General features: G+C 34.1%; 1 long non-coding RNA gene across 3 annotated transcripts; it reads right to left on the reverse strand.

The window, feature by feature from the left end:
* Positions 1-10,874: 10,874 nt before the first annotated feature.
* LOC148869030 (uncharacterized) lies at positions 10,875-15,211 on the reverse strand. 3 transcript variants are annotated; one of them, XR_016106733.1, is made up of 3 exons: positions 15,120-15,211; positions 13,609-13,804; positions 10,875-11,076 (listed from the first exon to the last, which is right to left on the reverse strand). It is a non-coding gene; the product is annotated as an uncharacterized LOC148869030 (long non-coding RNA). The 3 variants fall into 3 exon arrangements; XR_016106732.1 differs by lacking the exon at positions 15,120-15,211 and adding an exon at positions 13,881-14,452; XR_016106734.1 differs by lacking the exons at positions 13,609-13,804; positions 15,120-15,211 and adding an exon at positions 12,679-13,389.
* Between the last annotated feature and the right edge of the window lie 1,140 nt (positions 15,212-16,351).

Raw genomic sequence — 16,351 nt, forward strand, 5'->3', positions numbered from 1 at the left:
AGGATTGTGTGGCATACATCAGGTTCTGCTAATTTCTTGGTCATAGTGTTGTGGTGTAACTTAGTGGTATGTCTATATTTTAATATATAATTTACACTAAATGTTCAAGCTTATGATAATGTTATAATAGGAACAATAAGGATCTATTTGGTTCATAGATAGAATTAGAATCAAAATCCCATGGAAATGGAATTGCAATGGCAATATTTTTAAAACCGACCTGGACAATGAATAGGTGAGGGGTCTAGTACTCAGGTCGAACGGTCGGCCCGTTTTAGCAAATAAAAATAAAAAATTAAAAAATGTCAAAATCGTTAAGTGGTTCAAACAATTCAATCGCACGACTCAGCAGTTTGCTGACCAAATCAACGTTTTTTTGGCAAAAATCTGGTTTTGGGGAAAAATGGAAACGATCACTTGACTGGTTCCCAGTTTTTCTTGTCCAACCATCCGATTCGGTCTGGTTTTGAAAACTATGTGCAATGGTCTATTCCCAGTGTCTGTTTAGTATAGACAAGAATTGGAATCAGAAAGGAAATGAGATTCTGATTGTACCCAACCTAACAATTGAAATAGGAATGGGTGTTATTTATTGGTTTTGTATTCCCCTTCTATGCTTGTTAGCCTTTATCATATAGTAAACCTTCCAAGGCATGAAGCAGGACTTTATATAAAGGCCTCCTAGCACATATCTATTTAGATTAATAGATTCATGATGTAGATCAAGGTTCAAACTATCAGAAACGCTAAGTGTATCAGAAAGACAATTTTAAGAAACATATTGGGATACGCCTTAGATACACATGCATATCGGAGAAAAACTATGATACACTTGGAAATATTATAAATACTTAATAAATCATAAAAATACATCAATATCACTAAATATACATCCTCAATGAGATGGATATACATTAATTTAATATATTTTAATGGTTTATGAAGAAATATATTGTAATTAATTATAATTTTATTAAAAATCCTATGCTTAACTATAATTTATAAATTATAACTCTTAAGTTTTAATGTTTTATGTGATGGGAAAAATCAAATAAATACTTTAAATATATATTCAAAAAATAGTTATTAAAGAAGAAATTTCAATTGCCTTGTGGATATGAAACATCATCCATAGAATTATAATATATTCAATCATTACGATCAAATGATAGGATATAATTAATTACTTATTTATTTTTTAATTCTAAAAATAAAAAAAATAATAAAAAAAATTATTAAAGAAGATATTTCCATTGGTCTATGGATATGATAGACCATCCATAAAATTATAATATATTCAATTGTTGTGATCAAATGATAAAATATAATTATTTGTTATTTATTTTTTAATTATAAAAAATGGAAAAAATAAAAAAAAATTAAAGAATAATTTTCAATTGCTCTATGGATATATTAGATAAATTCATAGATCTAGAACATAGTTAGTCTTTATAGGCAGAGAAAAATTACATTTTTTATTCTTTTGTTAATTTATATTTTTCCCAAATATCTTCATGAAATTTCCATAAATCTACTTATAACACACAAAATATTGTGATTTTTAATATAAGAAAAGTAGATCAACATAAATTTAAACATTCAAGAAAAAAAATCACAAGATATTATAAAAATTGAAAACATTTACCTATTTTTGTCATATTATTTCAAAATTTGCAAAATCTTCAAGAAAAAATATCAACGATTCACACTTGTTTCTTTCGAATTTTAAAAAATCTAACACTCTAGGAATGAGATTTGGAGTTTGAGTCATTTGGGGGGTGAAAGAGGTTTATTTCAGGGAAAAAGAAAGCTTGCTTTACCCTTTTTTTTTCAGTTTTTTGCCGTATCTTTTTTGTCGATACGCTACCGATACGCCCCGATACATGTCCAATACGCATAAAGAAAGACAAGACACCCGACTTTCATGCATATCCTGTATCAGTTTTTCAAAGATACGATACGATACGATATGCCCCATATTGAGCATATGGTTTGAAATTTTAAACATTGATGTAGATGAATCATGTGAATAGTTTTCACAGCAAAGGCTTAAGGATCTGTTTGGAAGGTGTACAAATATAAATATGTAGAATGCAAAACCTTGAAGTCGAGCTCGAATTGAGCCAAGCTCGAGCCTAATACTATTTCTCGACTTGAATACACCCAATGTGGAAATCAGATCATCTTGGTTCCTAATTCACTCCTAAACAAATACCCAGCTTCCTACCTCATTTTCTTTCATATAAACTGGAAACAACATCATTTTTCATCCTATTTGATTTCTCACACTTCTCACAAACAAACAAGAAAAGTCAAATCTAAAGTAAAAGTAAACTAAAATTTACACCCAGTGCCACTGAGTTCGCCCTGCAAACAGACAGAATTCAAGCTCAACCCGGCAAATACACAACCAAAGATTAAACATCCTAAATATTCTCAACCTAATCAAGTACATCATTCTTGCCAAGCAGTATATACAAGGAAAAGATTTCGACAGAGATGGGGACTAATTGAATCTTGTCGAGCTCAATCCAATAGTCATAGAAAGAAAACGGAATGTTTCAGCAGAACATAAACCATGCTGCATGGAGAGATTAGTTGAAACCCAACATTGCAACCAAAGTTGGCAGCCATATTAACAAAATATTTTGATGCTCGAAGCATTCAAAACCCATTAGTGGTACTGCAAATTGAAAATTCAAAACCCAGAAAGGATTCAAAATAATTCAGCCAGAGCACTTGTTTATCCACATTACCACCGAAAGATGCCTTTCCGAGGGTAGGAATATATAAGAATTTGAGTTGTATGAAGAGATTCAATTGCTGCCTTATTGACTAAAAACATTGAATTGAATTGCTTTTTTTATTTTTTCAAAATGTTAGGTTGAGGTTGAGGCTTTAAGCAACCTGGCCGAACCTGAAATCGGTCACCTGTACATTTTTGCTTATATAATATTATTAGCGGTGATCCGTGCAATGCATGGACTGTTGTTTAAACATATATATTTTAAAGAAAAAATAACAGTGAGTCATGAAGTCTTTATATATTTCTAGTCTTATGTATAAAGTGGTAGAAAAAAATATTTTTCTTTTTCTTAGTTATTGGACTTCAAATTTATTCCTTTTGATATATCTAATATATTATGATAAGTATATGAATCAACTACTTAGCATGAGAACCAAGGCTATTTGTAGTAGAGACCTGGGATCACATCCCGTTGCCACTAAGATTGTGGGGTTAAGGTTCTCTAGCTAGTTCTAGTTCTTAATGTAATCGAAGGCTCACATTCGGTGCTTTCTTACTGCATTTTATTACGGAACCAGAACAATTCGTGAAACAAATCTATATTAAATTATATTGTTAAAATAGAGAGAAGATCTAATAACCCATGGAGAAGAACAATGGTTTCTTTAGACTTTTATTTGAAAAGAAGATTGGGTTCGTCCCATGTACTGGGTGGGCAAACTTGGATTTTGACATTACTTTAAGTCCAAGCAAAGGCTCATATTTAGTGTTGGCCCTTAACCTAACCCAATGCATCTTATTTATACCTCTATTAGAAAGAACCAAAAGGGATTAAGAGAGGTTTAAAGGGGATGGGAGATGTTATAAACATTGAATATCAAGATGGGTGAGAGAGAGAGAGAGAGAGAGAGAGAGAGAGATTTAAGAATAGACTAATTGGAGAAAAAAATACGACTTTGACTTATTATATTTTAATGATTTAAAAATAAATGTGCACATGTGTGAGAACAGAGAGGATGTATATGTGAACTCTGTGGTAACAATTTGTTACCATTATTTTATAATTTTTTATACTTCTGCATATAAAATATTTTTTATTTATAATACTTTGTTTTTGTTTAATATGATGAATATATGATATCAAAAATGTACCCAAATGTTTTTTCAACAATTTTTTTTTTGTGTTTTTTGTTGTTTTATGTTTTTAACTTTTTTTTATTTAATTATGACATTAGGGGTTAACATGTTGAATAACTCAAAAGGTTGGACTACTGGCTCTCCACCAAACAAGGAAATAATTTCATTTTCGGGTTAGTTTTAAATATTTATTTCATTTCCATCATCAATGAAAACAATTCTTTAACACACTTAATTTTCCTTAATATGATTAATGAGATAAAGTTGTGCTCAATTTTCTCTATGGTTTTTTTGTATGTATATTTCTATTATAAAAAAATTTATTATTTCACTATAACAACATTGGTTAACTCATTTGACCCAAATGGTTGGATTGCTTGCCCACCACCAATACAAAAGAATGATTTCATTTTTGCATCAATTTTTAAAAAATAGAGGACTTATATTGTTAAAAGTATTAGATTTAAATCTAGTTGATAGAATTTAAAGGTGAGAATAGCTTAAATATAGTATTCAATGGAAAGGAATGGGAGTTAATGCCTTAAATATTAGACTTAATGAAATGGAATTGAATGTGGTAAAATATAGTAGTTCAAATTACATTCTTTTGTCCTCACAAATAGAGAGAGTCTGAATTAAAAAATAAGGATATTTTAATTAAGAAAGGGATAAGATGAAAGATAGTGGAAGTTAATACCTCAAATATTAGACTTAGTGAGAAAGAAATGAATGAGGTGAAAAGTGATACCTCAAATTACTTTTTATTCTCCGACAATTAGAAAGAGAGACTAAATCCAAAAAATAGGCATACTTTAGTCAAATGAATATTACACCCTCTCATTCTTGTTTTAACAGTAGTATAGATATGAATGTATATGTACAGATGTATCCATTAGTGTATATATGCATGAGAAGTTCTAAATTTAAAGGGTGACATGTTTTAGTGTAATGCATGTATAGTACTCCTAAAGACATTAACTATATGTCCCATGCACATGCTAATGCTAAAGTGAGTTAACTCTGATCCAATAATTCTAAGTTTAGGAGGTGAGAAATTTAGGCGGTATGTTTAGTTTGAAGAAAAAGATAGGGAAAGGAAGGAAAATGTAAGTAAACCTTTACAAACCTTGTATAAGTTTCTCTGCCTTTCCCTATTTTTTCCTTCAAACCAAACACAATCTAAAGGAAAAACAAGAAATGGGGAACAATATTTGGCTCCAACCTGATTGGAGGACATGCATTTTATACATTAATTTTAGGGATAATGGATATGGGGGCTTTATGTTTAGAGCTTAGGGTTTATATATGAATTAACTTGCACTAATAAGGAATATTGTGTCAAGAAAGAGAAATGCTGAAATAATTTAAACAACGGTAAAATATTTTGCGAATTTCAACTGTAATTAGATTTTTTATGTTATTTTGGTGATACGCCCGAATCCCCCAATAGAGGCGATCTGAATAGCACAGCACCACACTAATACCCCCTCTCCCCAAAGTTGGTAGTTGCGAAAATCAAATCGGCATCTCTACTGAAATAAACCAGCTAAGGTACCAACTGTAATTAGATTAGAGCACTGAATCAAAACCCTAATTTGACGAGATAGATTTAAAATTTTCTCCAACTCTAATTTTAAAACAACCACAGCTATATGGTTTAGGACTCCTTAGTCAGTATGCCTCATGAAATTAAACCCAGCACTCGACCAAGATCTTGCTGAGGAATATATATTTATTTTAGCACCTCATTATTTAACTCAGTAACCATTAAGTTGAAGCTTCATGAATAAAGGAGTGTTGCAAGTCAGTAGCTTTTTTGATACTAGTAAATATGTACATATTTTGTACGTGGCAATTCTATATGATCACAATGATAGTAATAATGTATCCATTTTTTTTTTATTATGTATTTTTTTTTGTTTTTTATTATTGTTTGAATGTATATTGCAAAATCCAAATCTGATTATGTAAATACTTCATATTGGACTGCAAAATTTTATGTATTATTGACAAGCCTAACTATTTAAGTGGACTCTTCTTTTTGTAATGTTTTATTTTCATAGTGTATCTTTTTTTATTATTTATCAAAAAAAAAAGTATGATTTAAAGAGAGAAAATTAAAGGATGTTAAAAGTAATAATTGAAATTATATTTTAAATCTCACAATTAAATAAAGATTAAATTCAAAAAATGGTATAATTTTAGTTAAAAGAAAGTTTTACAATCTTATTCATGTTTTTAGTAGTAGCATAAATATAGAATTATATCCGTGTTCAACTTTTTCTGCAACTTTTTTTTTTATTTCTGTGTACAAAAACGTTGTTTAATATCATAGATATATAATATTGTGCATGTGTCCAAATATTCTTTTTTTTGTAAATCTTTTCTATTTTTTTCATTTTAGTGTTTTTATATTTCATTATTTTTTATGTCATTTTTTGGTTCTTTCAAAATAGGTATTTCATTTCCATTATCAATAAAAAGATTTATTCTTTTCAATTATTTAATATGATTACTATAAATTATAAAAGAACAGGCCCATTTTTTCTACATTTTTTATTTTGTGAATTTGTTTCTATTTTAAATATTTTATTATTTAACTATGACATCATGGATTCACCCAATTGACTACTCACAATTAAAGAGGGACGCAATTCAAATATAGGGGAAGTTTAGTAAAAAAGTTCTACACCCTTATTATTGTTTAATATGTCAAATATATGATGCTAAAAATGTTTACAAATTTTTCTTTAATTTTTCAATTTCTTTTTGCATTTTACCTATTTTTCATTTTTCATTGTTTAATTATGGCAACATGAATTGGCGTATTTGATCCAAAATGGTTTAATTTTTACTACCACCTAAATAGAAATACTATTTTTTCATGTAGATTTATAAGTATAAATTCTTATGTCATTGGAATTATTAATTTATTATGTATGGATTTAATTAGTAGAACTTAGTAGTGAAAATAAAATGATGCTTTAAATATATGATTTAACGAGGACAAATGGAATTTAACGAGAAAACATTAAATGCATGTAATCAACTTACATTTTTACCCTCACAGCAAAGTAACCAGATTTCAAAAAAAAAAATATTTTAGTCAATAAAAATTTTAGAACTTTTACAAACTATTCTTACTTTTTATAATAATAAATATAATATACAATAAGATTCTGTGCGTGAACAAGTGTTTGGAACGGGACCGGGCCACTGCTACTGCACGCATGGCCCTCATAGTGTACAGTGACTTGTGTGGCGTAGAATGTGAGATGTTTGAATGGGTCAATCGTCAAGGGGGAATGTATACATGTTTGTATGACATGCTCACATGCCTTGACATGATTTGTGACCTGGCCATGTTACGTACGAGCTGTGATTGGTGGGCATACATGTGACGCGGTTTCGGTTAACTTTCCATACATCCCACCAACTTTCCTTAGGCAATCATGATGTTCACGACATACATCATCATTCATGCATGTATCTTTTCTCTGAACCTCATGACATGCGATATGTTAGCCTCTTTCTATCTCAATCCGGATTTGTTCCTCAAAGAGATACAACTTTAAAGCACTTTCAGCCATGCATTAAGAATATATTTCGTATTTGATTGTTATTTATTGGAAGATTGGTAGATGTTTTCAGTGCATAATTGTGGAGGTACGCTCTATGAGAAAGAAATCCACATTTATCCCGTCTCTTTCTTTGAGATCATCAAAATTTTTATCATTTAGATTAAGTTTCAAAACATCGATATGTTGGTAGAGATGTATTGGGCAGTATCGATATTTATTTTTAGTTTTTACAAATCAGATTCATCCCCTGAACTGATCAAAATCCCGCAATACTTGTTAAAGAGACTTAGTGAAAAGTCTTCAATATGATACCTGATACATATCGAAATTCTGAACCTTGATTCACACACAGACAGAGAATTATAGATTCAAGCCAAGGGCATATCTATTCATGGAGGGCAAGATCAGAGTTTTAAAGCCAAGAAAAGAAAAGACACATTTCCTTCTTTCTAAACAGTAATTCAGTGAGAGGCACATCCAAATTCAAAACCAAAGCATGAAGAAAGAATGGATGATGATGAATCATACTCGGGAGTACAAACATGAAAGAACCCACACATGAAACAGAAAAGAGCAAACTTCAGAAAATGCACAAACAGTGGGAGACAAGGAAAAAAAGAGAGACCATGGATCCATGAGAATATGAATTCCACTGAAAGACGCATCCCACAGAATCTCTGAGGTCCTTCCCTGAATTTCCTTTGTACGTTGAGGAATTGGGAGTGGTCCGGAGGGGTATTGAGTTGAGTTGGGATAGGGCCAACCCGAACCCACCACCCTAGAATCTCTACAATGAAGGTTGCCACCCACCAGACCTAACCAATACTAGCCAGCCTGATTCAAGGTCTGGATAAAATCAGTTTGGCTCATTCAAGCACGGGTTGACCCCATCCCAAGTTGCACCACTACCCAAGACTTTTCCTTTGATACGTCCCATCAATGTTTCTCACCCTTAATTACTTTGGGGCCGTTATTTGGTATAATGATAAAATCTTAGACTGGCAAGCATGAGAACATGGGTTGAAGCTGGATAACGACCAATTTACGAAAAAATAAATGTTGAAAATTAAGACCGTATCTAGTCTATCCCTACTAAGACCCCAGATAGCTACGATCAACGTTGAATAATGATGTTTGTTGACCAAGTCTTTCTTCTATTTCATTGTCAAGCTCAATAAAAACCAGCTCTTCCAAAGAATAGATCGAAGCTCCACTTCTGTTCCACTGTGTGATATTATCCTAGAGAAAACCATGCAACAACAGATCAGCAAAGCTTACCACAAGCCACTATTTGTAACCTGAGACCGAGAGAAGGGGGCCCTCAAACAAGACTAGTCTCCATTGAATCATTTTTCCTTTCTGGTATCCGGCAGATGAGATCTCATAGGATTTTACAGTAAGAAGAGAGGGAGCAAATTACCCAAACAGAGATGGTGTTGGTCATAGTCAGTCTCACCTTTAGACAAAATATGATCCTTACTGTCCTATACACCTATCCTTTGTGTATCATCCGTCCATATGACATTTGTAGATGGGCAGGTTATATTCATCCAAATTTTATCTATTTCCATTCTATGATCAACAAAATGACCCTACCTTGCATGTGTGCCACGTGGGATAGCCCACCACTCTCACAGAATGGGGACCACAGTCCACTGACCCTTCACAATGGACTGTGGAAGAATACAGCGTGGCCCATTGGGCCTTTACAGTTGTATTGTAACCTGTATGCGTGGATTCCAATCCATCAGTAGAGGGGGTCGGGTCATAGACTGATTACTACAAACACTGTTCCATTCTATCACGTCCCAAACCGAAATCTTTGGTTGGGAATTTTGAGGTAGATGTATCATGATCAATTAGGAGGGACAACGTACAAGCAATAAATTGAACGTACTAATATGTCAACCACAATTGCTTTACGCATTAAGCTTAATCTGTCTCACTTGTGACAGAGTGAATATGCAGCCGTGTGTCACTCAGTTAATTTACTCATCCTATCTGCAAGATATTAAAAACTTTAATAAAATAAATAATTTTTTGAATGAATTAAAATGAATATTTTGTCCACCTCCCTTCCCTTTTGAACTAGTTGGTAATTGTATGAATACATTTTTGTACAGTGTAAATGTATATAAAATACTATAAAATATAAAGTTTGCACTCTATATATTTGTATTTGTATTCCTTTCAAATAGAGTAGTTTGTAATAAGATGCAAAATTTTTTTCCTATAAATAAAAAAAACCATATTTCCAAAGACCAGGCTAGTTGTTTGAAATTTTAAATAATGAAGACAAAGACTGATTCGTTTTTATGTAAGTTATTTACTCGGATAAATACATTTTTTCATAAATTAAATTAACATTTTAACATAAAAATTTCTCTAACCTTTAGATGTTCTTTTATTTCAACCAACACCCACATGTGAAGAGTTGGTGATGAGCAAGAGAAACCCCTCAAAATACTTCTCTTGTCCACAAGATTAATTAAAAAATAAAAATTTGGAAATGTAATGCATTTGAAATGAAAAAAAAAAAAACATATGCATTTAGACAGAAAATTCAAAAAGTGGATCATAATTGCTAGGGTACATCTGCAGTTTGAAATTTCATATTCTCCTTTTTATAAGCTATAAATTGGCCCACAGTAATCAGAACTGGAGACCGGCCACAAAAAACTTTGTCGAAAATCGCAAATAGTACGTACAACATGCCAGGAAAGATAGTTGAAATCATCAGAAGGTTGATAAAGATATATACGAGAATGCAATAGAAATAGAGTATGTTCCCCCAAACAGTGCTCAAGACATTATCTTATTTATGGAAGCTCTCTAAGGCATTCTCTTGTGTATGTGCTTCCTATATGCAATTTGAACAATTTTGATTTCACCAATTTCTAAAATCAAACTGATTCAAACTTGTAGGATCCAGGTTGACAATTACTGGGGTTTGAATTTTGAAATCGGCATGAAACCCAAGGGATCTCGATTTCAGAATGTTGCCCCAATTCAGGAAAAATGATTTCATTTTCACTCTCTATGGATCCCAGTCACTCTATTTTGCTGACCCCATGCTTATGTAACGCATGGGACCCACTTGAAAATCGCTGGAACCAATATCATTTGTGGGCCAGTTTCTTGGGAATGCCACCCCCAAAAGCGATTCATGTTGATGAGCACCATGCAGGTGATTAGGAGTAATTGAATACACTCTCCTACCACAAAATGATGGGTGAATGTCCAATCAGTTCCTCTATTTACTCCCATTGCTTTGTCTCTTAGTCAACAGACTAATCAAATACTACAACTACAGCCATTAGAGATCTCACAAATCTCCTCAAAAACTTCTTCACTAAGAGACAAAAAAGTTTCTCAATTCACCCAGTTATCACCCGACAACGTTTAGGGTATGTCTGAATTATTACTACTAAATTCTATTCGAATGATTCATCTATTAAGTTTTACAATTGTTCATATGAAAAACCTATCACATGAGACTAGTGACTGCTTTCATCCAAAGAAACAAAAAAACAACAATATATTCGGAGAGATGTGCATACCTGTGTTGTATCAGTGCATGAGTGACTGTAATTTTATTTCTGACAAGCTAATCTGCAGTAAAAGTAAAAGTAGCCATGAATTCATACCAAAGCAAACTAATGACAAGATATTAGTACTAATTAACAAACAACTGGGTAGAATTATTTTAGTCCTCAATCAACTTCATGTATTCTCTCTGTATCTATATATATATAATATATATATATATATAATTGGGACAGTAAAGCAAGCTGCATCTTTACTGCATTGAAGCATATTCATCTGTGTTCCCATGACCTCATGAAAGCAGAAAAAGAGCTTCGTCCTTCCATTCATTTGTCAAATGACACAACAGCTTTTGTCGCTAACTCTCCCACATGACATGGCTTGAGATTCTTCATCAGCCCCGTCTCATAAAGGAAAGAACTTTATTTTGCGACCATGCCCCCATCTGGTTCTTCTAAAAGACATTCTAGAGGCCAGCTTTTTGTAAGGATTAGGATCTACAGCCATGACCATCGGGCCGGTCCTGCATAAGTTTGGTCACAGACCAAGAACAGCTTACAGAGATTGGTCCTTCAACCCATAATATATTTTATCAAAGGATATTGCCTGGAATAACTAAGTTTAAGCAGATTGTTCTTTTCAGCTGCAGCTAGCCATGACTTTCCTTGTTCTATTCTTTCTTGTAGCTACATGTGAAAGATTCTGTTATGCCTAGTCTTTAGAATCACATATACAATCTACAAGTTTATGTTAATATTTAGATAAACCAGTGATTAATCAAGCTAACACGTCATCTACCTAAATGTAGTCTAAGTTAGAGAAGTCTTCAGTAAAACAATTTTACATATACAAAAGATAGCAAAAATGACATTTATGCTGTGTTTGGTTTGGTAGGAATTTAGAGAAAGAGAACGTTAAGGAAAAGGTCTTGAGGTACCTCACAAAAAATCCTTGTGAACTTTCCTTCAACTTTCTGCTTCTCCCTTATTTTATATCAAACCAAGCACAGCCTTAAGATCGTAGACCAATTTAACAGAACTTTATCTTTACCATGAGATCCTACCTTCCCCCACTTTGAGTAAATGCAAGTTGATTAGAGATAAGAAAGAGCAAGTTGATTAAAACAATGAATGCAATATTGACAAGTTGTATAGGTGTGAATCGTCTGACTTACTGAGATCTAGTTGTTATCCTCAATGAAATATTCCATTCCGCTTGTCTCCAGATACCCAGTGGACCATAAAACCTTACTTGAACTAAGTAGAGCTATTAATATTATGTCTTTCAATCATGTGTTAAGGGATAGTTATAGCTTTTTCTTCACCAACTAAATATGAAACAAACAAGTTGCTGAATGAAAACAATTACTTAAGCTTGTCCGTATTAAAGGATTCATAGAGAAATGCTATCTATCTATCTATCTATATATATATATATATATATAACAGCAAATCAACCCAGACAGGCAGTCAAAACTCTAAACAAGAAACCCTAAATCCCAATTTACATGATAATATGATCCCAACAGATAAATGACTACAATGGGATACTAACACCTTGAGCTATCGGAGGTCGACAGCCTTGTGATTACAACCATTTCCTTGTGTAGAAAAGATAAATCAACAGGAATATACGGAGAGTTAGGTCATCAGATAAAAGGGAACATACCCTACATTTTGAAGCTCAACGGCTTTGCTCAAATAAGTTGAATCCATCAGTGAAGGATGTAAGAGGCAACTTCTTGATGAGGTTAACTTCTTTTACCCAGGAAAAGAAAAGGAAGGACGAGGATGAACTGAGACTCATCTTTTCAAAGAAGTATGCAAAGAATCCCTTAATGGATAATTGCAGGAGTAGAAAGGTTTTATGAAGCTAGAAATGAACCAATTATCACTATAATGACTGGTGAGAAGCACGTCTCTAAATATCTCAAGCACATTGACATAATTTCATCTTCATACTCTCATGGGGGATATTCCCAACTCCCAAGCAACCCTAGAAACAATGAAAGCAAATGCAAGTGTAAACGCAAAATTGAGGGTCATTGGAATAACTTGAGTGTTAACCAAGATGAGGTGAAAAAACAGGTGCACCAAATGTGTTTGCGTGTGTATTGGGTTGTCTGTGTGTGTGAATAAAGGTTTTTCTCTGTGCAAGTGAGGGTCTAGAGAGAGAGAGAGAACTTTTTTCCAAGGGGACCAATAGGCGAGATGTCTCTCCAGGTTGGTCCACCTACACCACTGATGGACTGATGGGTGAAAGAGTTAAAGCAACCCATCCATGGCAGTGATTAAATGACTAGTTCTTACTTCTCACCATTATTTGCATTCAAAGTTTCCGGGGGAGAGAGTAGCAAGTTTCAAAGATCTACTCCTTCACAGACAAAACACTCGGAACAATACCCATAAGGCCATAAACTAATCCAAATCATATTTAATATCCTCTTATCAAGGCACAAAATAGCCACCGGACTTCACCAAACTGTTGTGTTTTTATCAAGAAACAAAAACAGCAGCAGCACCACCACCATCAAGAACAACAAACATTTACACTCCAAAGAAACATCACACAGACAACAGAAGAAATAGAAACACTAACCAATAAGCGACTTTCCCTTGCCTCTTCTCTTCTGTGCACTTTATGATGCTCGAACATTGATTTCTAATCATGTTCAAGTCCCATTTCAATCTCCCATCGCCAACATCATCATCATCCCATCCTTGAACAAGCTCACGAAATCAGTATCGTTGTCTGATGATAGCTCCTTGGTTTGATAAAATTATCAGAAAGAAAACTGAACCAGCAAAAGCCGAGAGTGAGAGCGGGAGAGAGAGAGAGAGAGAGAGAGAGAGAGAACCCAGATGATTCACCTCTGGTTTCGCATCCAATGTGGTACAATAAATTTTCTTGTGTAGTCGCTTATTGCCGATGCAGCATCATCAAGATTCTCAGTTCAGAACTCGGGCAGAGATTATTACTTAACCGCCATGTATTTACATGTGAATCTTGATGATGCTACATCCGCAAACAACGACTGTCAATCAATCCATGCACGATATACTGATTAGACTTGAAGATATATAAAAATCAATATAAAACCCAAATCAGAGAAAAAGCAGGAAAAAAATACAACGAGGGAAAGAGGGAGATTGAAAAACAGAGAGAGAGAGAGGAGTTGGAGAGTTAAGAGAGGTCTGGGTAGTAGGTAGTAGTAGAAACGAAGATTCATGCACCGTCTTCAGATTGATGACCACGAGAATGTGCCAACGTGGCGTGTTACTAGTGGTTTGAACGTAGAACGATGACATGATGGCCGCATAAGAATCTGCAGTTCTGATTACAACACACAAACCTGAAACCCCACCTCCCCTAAGAACTAAAAACAAAAAACCCGTTTTGTTTTTCTCTTAATTACCTTCCCCAAATGAAAAAAAAAAAAAAAGAGCAGACAGACAACACGCAACAATCCATCACAGTTTCTCTCCGTAATTCGCAGTTTTGGATTTGATGGTCAGACTCCTCCGATCAGATTCCGGCCGAAAGCCAACAACCCATTTAAACCCACCTCAGATTCCGGCGATCAGCCTCATCTGCCGCGGATGGATGAGCTGAAATCACCAGAGAGTAAAAGAACAGCCCAGCAATAATAAAAGCTTGCAAGTACTACGATGACAAAAAACACAGAGAAAACAAAGAAACAGAAGGAAAAGACAACCGGATCCCGGCAAAAAGTCCGCTTGAATCTAAATTCCCGGCCTAGATCGGACACGTGTTCACCCAAATCGCCATTCGTTAAAGAGAGACAGACATGAAAGGAGGAGAGCACTGTGAGAGAGATAGAGAGAAGGAGAGAGGAGAGAAAGCGAGAGACAGGGAGGCAGAAGGAGAGAGGTCAGATACACAATCACTCACGGAGAGTGTCAAGCGTGGGAGGGAGTCTGTATCGGAGAAATATATATACACATAGCTGAGAGCTGACGCGAATTTTTGGGGTTTTTTTGCCCTTTTAAATTTTTCTAAAATAAAAACAAAAAAAAAATCGAGAATTTTATTTTGTTAATATTTATTTTAAAGGGTGAGATGCTTAGCTTAGCTGTACAGTACTGTACCATATCCATATGGCCTGAGTAACACATCGCAATCTCCCAAAACCCTAGTTTTCTTCTTTAGCTTCGGGGCTCGGGCTGTTGCCTGCCCGCACGGGTTAGCTGCTTGGGACTTTCTCCTTTTATAAGCCTCGAGGTTGGCGCTCTGGTGCTTCTTTGTACTCTCTTGCCTCCCTATTTTTTGCTGTATCCTGGACCACCGTAGACCCCAGCCTACACCGTTGGATTCGTGGACCGAAACCGAAGGATCGCAGATTCCGAGTTTTGACCCGAAATCTACCGTCCCATGTCCCACAGGTCCATACTGGCCACTGGCCGGGCCAGGATTCCCCGTCCTGTTCCCTTGTGTAAAGTGCAGGGAAACCGAGGGCTAACGTGGAAAATACTATTTTTGGTATCACGGAATTGTCAGGGGAAAAAAATAATTTCTGGAAAATGAGTTTGGGTGTGATTTTTCATTTTTTCCAAAGTCATTTTCTCAAGAGGGATGATTATCATTTTCCGTAAGTCATTTTCTAGAGTGAGACTCGAGGGGCCCACCTCAAATATCATTACACCCGCATATGTCTCGATCATCTAGGTTAGTTTTTTAAAAAGTTATTAGAAGCAAACGCCGGAGAATAAGAAAATTATGATTTATTTTACTGTGTCATCATTTTACGGGGAAAATAATTGTTTTCTGAGGCCGGACCAATTAGGGATTTCTGGTCAGATTCAGTCGTTAGGTTTGGCAGTTTCACAATGATGCAGGCATGGTGACATCATAAATAAATTAGCAGGTTATAAAAGTACGAAATAATTGAAATATAGAAAATTGGGAAAATAAACAATTTTCATGAGAATTCAACTTAATGGGGGTAAACAATCGATTTTGAAACAATCAGACCTCTCGTATTTTTCTCAACCTTTTTAGAATTTTGTGATTTTTTAAATTTTAAAAGCAAAAATTTAAGTATAAGGTTGGGAAAATCTATGATGCGGGGAAGATATGGTATCGGAACCCCATACATTGCAGAGATCTTTTCTAGTGGTTTTCAAAAATTAAGTAGTGGTTTTGAGAAATTAGCATTTCTTCCAATTTTTGGCAAGTCAGTCAATTGACAATAAAGAGGGTTAATCCTCGCCATGTACTCATATGATGATGACACCCATATATGCCTATGTCACTAAGATTCATTTTCTTAGTTAAGACAAGCACAAGGAAAAATTAGGAAAAGACTCATTTCCCCCTATTG

This window comes from Nelumbo lutea, chromosome 2 (assembly GCF_056320005.1).
Source record: "Nelumbo lutea isolate HS-2025 chromosome 2, American lotus-T2T, whole genome shotgun sequence".
Classification (NCBI taxonomy): Eukaryota; Viridiplantae; Streptophyta; class Magnoliopsida; order Proteales; family Nelumbonaceae; genus Nelumbo; species Nelumbo lutea.